General features: G+C 39.4%; 1 long non-coding RNA gene across 1 annotated transcript; it reads left to right on the forward strand.

The window, feature by feature from the left end:
- The first annotated feature begins 504 nt into the window (after positions 1-504).
- Positions 505-3,220, forward strand: LOC141754700 (uncharacterized). The gene is made up of 5 exons (XR_012590703.1): positions 505-762; positions 1,565-1,729; positions 2,319-2,383; positions 2,687-2,813; positions 3,099-3,220. It is a non-coding gene; the product is annotated as an uncharacterized LOC141754700 (long non-coding RNA).
- Positions 3,221-6,326: the final 3,106 nt, after the last annotated feature.

Below are 6,326 nucleotides of genomic sequence, written 5' to 3' on the forward strand. Positions count from 1 at the left end.
CTGGAAACAGGAAAGCCATATATGGCTTGCATTTCTGCCTAATGACGTCAGAAGACTAGGAAAAAAGCGAATTTTTTTTCTGCACCCATTTCCGGACAAACGGAGGAGGAGAAAAAGAGAGAGGATGGTCTTTTATGATGCTATGGTGGCCTGTAGACACACTGGGGACAGATATTGATGTTTAAAAGACATGGAAAAGTGCATTTTGCATAATATGTGACCTTTAATAAAGCTCCAATGCTCATGAAAATAAATGACAACATTTTGAGGTCATGGAGGTCGTGTGGTAAATTTGTGGTAAATAAAACTGTATTTTTGACAGTATTTTCAATTCTGTCCTCATGTGAACCATGCAGTCAATGGAAATCATGCATTTTTAAACATCAGTTTGTCTCTTATGGACCAATCAATCCATAAGAGACTACCCAATCAGGGCAGTGAACATGCTAATGAACATGCTAATGCCTTAAGGAGACTACCCAATCCATAAGAGACTACCCAATCAGGGCAGTGAACATGCTAATGCCTTAAGGATTAATGATGATGGACTGTCCTGTACTTTTCTTTGTCTTCCTCCTCTTCCTTTTTTTCATCTTCCTCCTCTTCTTCTTCTTTCCCAAAATGCCCGGCCCCGACCCGCAGCTGTGCAGCAGCTATAATGTTCATTTTATGACTCTACATGTCCACCAGGTCCGGCGAGGACACTAGGGGACACGCTGCTCCACTCAACTGGCCGTTGAAGCGGTGACGGACCCTATCGTGGTAACCCTAATGCACCTGATTTCCTGGTTTTCTGCTTCCCGTTTCAAACAGGAAACAACATGGCGGCCTGCTCATAAACGTTCTGTTACTTCGTGTAGACAATCCACCAAAATTTACTTCTGGAAACATTTTAAGCCAGAAATAGGCGATGTCACTGCTGAATCTCGTTTCATTTTAGAACTAGTAGATTGCCTAGTTTCACAGCTTGGTCCAAGTTTGGTGAGCCGGATGCGTAGCGCCGGATGCGTAGCACCGGATGCGTACCGCCGGATGCATAGCGCTGGATGCATAGCGCTGGATGGGCTCCTTTGCATAAAGTGGAGAGATTTAACTGTATGCAAATTCAGACCCTCTCCAACTTCCTGCAACACTCCCACCATGCACTGGGTGACTGCTTCCTCTGCTTTCCATAGGGAATGAGTTGAAAGTGTTGAGACGCCCTCCGTCACCAGATCTGGTGGTAATGCCTCCACGCCTGCGACAGCCGTGTCCGGAGGCATTACAGCATGTTTCTGGGTTGTATCTGTTGAATGTGAACTTCCTCCATGTGGCATTATAAAGGCTGCTGCTTTGTTCAACCTTCACACACCAGCGCTGTGTGTTGTCATCACGAATCACTGAAGCATCCTGACATGAATGATGACGTTCACACATACTAACACACACACACACACACACACACACACAGACACACACACACAGACAGCCTCATGGGGCATCACAGAGCTCACAGTAAATGCCATGGCGATTGATCCCACACTTGAGTCCGGTGGAATCGATACTCTTTGTTTTGTGCTCACAGCGTCGCCCGGCTGCTCGCCCCCCCCCGCTGCTGTGAAAAGGCCTCTGAAGCTGCATTTAGGCCGCACGTCAGGCTGCTGAAACCAAAACAAACGACTCCTGAGGGTCCAGTTCACTGCCTCTGTACCGAGGAGGAAACCACAGAAACTCTGAGAGCGCTCAGCTGGTGAGAAAAAAAAACTACATTTCTTTGTCCATAAGGTTTCATCTACAGGATAGGATATTAGCAATGATTGTTAACATTTCTGATTTGTCACATTTTTAAACTAATATATGTAAAGGCTTGTGTATCCTGTCAGAGTGACATTGGGGATGAAGTTGAACCTCTACCTTGTTGCTGATCAGAATGAGGCTGTAACTCCTGAAATAAACCTCAGGATCACAGCTGCTCTACTGTCTCCTCACTCTCTTCCCTAGAACTACAGGAGCAAGAGGCAGAAGCTGTCAGACTTTATGTGAAAGTCAGGAGAAAAAGGAAAAGTTCACAGTTTTTTTTATATATTTTTGAAACAATAGGCTACTCACATGCCCATATGGAAACAGGTTTACTTGCTGTAATCATTTCTCCTGTTCATACTCACCATTAATGATAATTCAATGCAAGTGATGGGGAACAAAATCCACAATTTGGTGCAATGATACATTTTAAAGTTTATTTAGTCAACTCAAGTGGATATCTTCCAAAGTTACAGTCTTAATTGTTATTTATTTTCTTGTTTTTGCCGTTGAGGATTATAATCTGATGTCTGTTTCAGCAACATGCTCTTTGAGGTTTCTTTCTTCAACTGATCTAAAAAATCCCCAAAACTGGAGATACCAGGTGAGACCCAGCTATACTCTTCTTCACAGTAAGCAGTGTCATATCTCATACTTCAATATATTTTACTGGTAATACTTATTTACTTTTATTTCAGTAACATGTGTTGAATGCAGTATATTTCCTTTCATGATTTTTCCACTATGACATTGAGAATTTAACTTGTTAATGTATTACAGGAATTCGGTGTATTATAAAACATGTCTAAACGTATTATTTGGAGCTATCAGTGTGCAAAATTGCCTGCTGCAGCTTTAGAGGGTAGAATATTACTGAGACCTCACACAGTTTATTATTGTTCTAGAGTCTCAGAAGTTGAAGCAGCGATCAGAGTGACAGCAGCAGACCTCCGACCAGCCCTGAGTGAGCCATGGAGGTGACCAGATCCTCCACGCCTCAGCAGAAACATCTGACAGAGAAGCCACAAACTCAGGTAAGGTGACACACAGTGGCAATTCTAATTGTGTGTGTGTGTTGGTGTATTTCAGAGAGATGCTTTGACTCTTCACGTTGTCTGGAAGTCCATCAGTCTTTCAGACAGTCTGGAGGTCAGTCAGGTCTGCTGGAGTCACATGTGTGGATAATGTTTTTTTAGTCTTTATTCATCCCACTGCAGAAATCTTTTAACGGAGTCTTTAAACTTCCTTTTCTGTTAATACTGTATGTCAGTGCATTAAGTATATTTTGTCTTGACATTCTTGTCTATATTTGAAAATAGGAAAGAATAAAAGGCATTCAAACCAAGACAAATGTACCTGAGCACACTTGAGCCAGATAATGACACCTGAGACAACCTCATCTGCTGATGAAGACCATGAGATGCAATTAAAAAGAAAAAACTGATTTTAGAAAATACTTCAGTTGTTTTGTTTTGGAAATAGGTTCAAATGTTTCTACTGCACTGGCAAAATTCTTGACTAAAGCTCCAGATAGATTAAGAAAACAGAAGAGTGAGACAATTATTTGCATTATAGAGTTAATTTACCAAACATTAGTTTCCCTTTTCAGCAACACTGTGCAGATTTGTGGAGGAAAAGTCATGCAAGCCACCGAAAACAGTCTTAAGCTCTGTAAAAAAGATAGTAGGTAGACCTTGAGTAGGGATTATTTTGTTCCCTCTTTCACTCTCACCTAAAACTGTGATTTCTCCACAGGTTTATGTGTGTTTATACCACGGCCACTGAAAACTCTGTTCAGTTTTGGTCACATGTCCTCTCCGACCTCCAGGCTGCAGCTATTTTAAAAGTTGTCTCCTTCCTCCTCCGACCGTTAGTTGATTCAGACGTTCAGATTCACGCAATCATCATCTCCTTTAAAATGTATTTTGTGTAATTCTCACCGAGCTGCTATTTATTTATCTGTTTGGGTTTTAATTGGCTACACAAATAATGTCAGCTACAGACTCTTCCCCTCCAGTTTAATCCTACAGCATTCATTTAGAACAGTAAACAAACACCTGTATATGTATAGGTGTCCAGTTATACTCTACAGTTACTAAAAGTTAATCCATGCCTTACAGCCAATCACAATTGATCATTTTCAGTGGCCCAGGTATTAGACATGTTAAACACCTGATGAATTTCAGGAGCTTTCATGATGAAAATCCAACTGAAAGACATTTTTCCCGTCAGAGTGCCGACCTCTCTATCTTCCCCCTGAGCTGGTAAGAAGCTTTTCTGTCCTGTTGAATTAATTCATGAATAAAAGGCAGAATTAAATAGTTTGATAACCTCGTGTAACCTAACATAACCTTAAAGAGTGTCAGCCACTTAAGTATAGAGGGACAGAATTAATGAATGAAATGATGAATGAGTCGGCGGAAAAGACAAATCAGTCAATGAAAGAAGACGAAAGGAAGGTGAGTGAGTTTTATTAAAATACATGGAAAAGAAATGATGAGAAATGAACTTTATTTAGTTTCATCATGTATAATGCTTTACAGGGCACCGCAAGCATTAGTGGAAAGGTACACACCACCAAGGAATTTTAAGACTCATAAAGAAAGAGAAACCCAAAAGAGCAACCACCGAGTTGAAAATATATAAACAGATGAAATTACATGAATCTAAATAAATAAAATAATAAATGAATACATAAAAAGAAGTAAATTAAAAGAAGAAAAAAAAGAAAAACATACAAATAAATAAATACAAAAAAGTATTCAAAAGAATAGATAAATAAATAAACCCAATTGACCATAAAGACATTAATAAATAAATACCTTAAACTAAATAAATTAAAAGATAAAAAATACAAACATAAAATAAATAAATACAAAACAATATTCAAAAAAATATAAAATAGATAAATAAATCAACCCAACTGACCATAAAGACATTAACAAATAAATACCTTAAAAAATACATTAAAAGAAGTAAATTAAAAGAAAGAAATACATAAAAACATTGATTAAATGAATAAATAAATACAAAAAATAGATGAATAAATAAACCCTACTGACCATAAAGACATTGTAAATCACTATTCACAGATCATCATCACAAATCATACATCTGTGATGAATTCCAAAAGTACGGGCTAATCGCCACAACCAACAGTTAAATCTTATAAATCCTAAAATGAAGCTCTATGAGAGAGATTAGATCCTAATTTTCCAGTGTAGTACGATTTTTTAAGATTATTACAACACATTGATAACTCATTAATCAGATTTTTAACAAATACACCATTCTTGCAGTGTGAACTAATAAACAACTTGGTGAATGAATTCTGAATGAATGATCCCACCTCAGCCTACCTCAGCAGCATCCATCCCCTCTCATTTACCTCTCCTCACCTGGTTTTCTGCCAGTTGTCCCAGCATCCTCTCTGCAGAGCTGATTAGAGGCCCCTTCCTGTAACAGAGGACAAGACAAGGACGACACCCTCTCCGTCTGCCAGGAAAGCTCTTAGATTTAGTCGCCGTGGCCGAGGATGAGGCTGCAGCTCGATGAAGACGGATGGTCTAATCCTGAGAGGAGAAGGTGGGTTAAAATGGCAGCCAGTGAGGTGACAGACTTCATTTTAATGAGATAATCACAAACCGCTGGAGTTTCTAGTTGTCATATGTTTATCAGCATCGTTACGTTTTCTTTTTTTGCCTTTACGTCAAGCCTGTTTGTTTGACCTCTGGAGCGTTTCTTCCTTTCATTTGGGTTTATTTGGTCTTGTGAGTCTGAGATTCAAACACCAAATAATTTCACCTAAAACTGATGTGTGTTTTTTTGTAGTTTGAAGTTAACAGCTGTACAGTTTCATAAGAGTGAGAACATAATGTAAACCAGTGGTACTTTTTCTGCAGGGCCCCCTTTTGTATGGTGATCAGTTTGGGAACCACTGATCTAAAGTGACCTCTTGAAACGATACCCGAGCAAGGTGTTGCTAAAACGTGAAGGTTGTTTACATCTGACCAGTGCTACAGTTTCTCCCGCTGCTCTGAAAATCTGGACTGATGCTCAGTTTCACACGTTCTTTGCAATTTTTCATGAATTGGTTTGAACCCCAGAGAGGAAGAATGATAGTAAAGCATCAGAAACCATCTGGTACACCACACCTTACTCACGTCACCAACAGTTTTGACTATTGCCTTCTGAGCTGTGTCCAGCAGTGGTTGAAGAAGTATTCCGATTATTTACTGAAGTACAATACCACACTGTACTATAAATACACTCAGTTACAGGTTAATGTACAGAAGTATTACCAGAGAAAATAACTGAATATGTGTTGCAGTGACTGGTTTGGTTCTGGTGTTTGAGTCCATGTGATCTGAGATCATTTTGTTACACATTCAGTTTTTAAAATCTTAAACTGTGTTGGTACATCTTCTGATGTGTTCAATAGAGGGCGCCACATAGCAGTGGGAGAGTAAACTCTGTTTTACTCCATTTGTTTAACTGAACTGTCTTTACAGTCACTGAAGGGACAGTTCAAGTGTGCAGTTGGAGAG

This window comes from Sebastes fasciatus, chromosome 17, assembly GCF_043250625.1.
Source record: "Sebastes fasciatus isolate fSebFas1 chromosome 17, fSebFas1.pri, whole genome shotgun sequence".
In the NCBI taxonomy this organism is placed as follows: Eukaryota; Metazoa; Chordata; class Actinopteri; order Perciformes; family Sebastidae; genus Sebastes; species Sebastes fasciatus.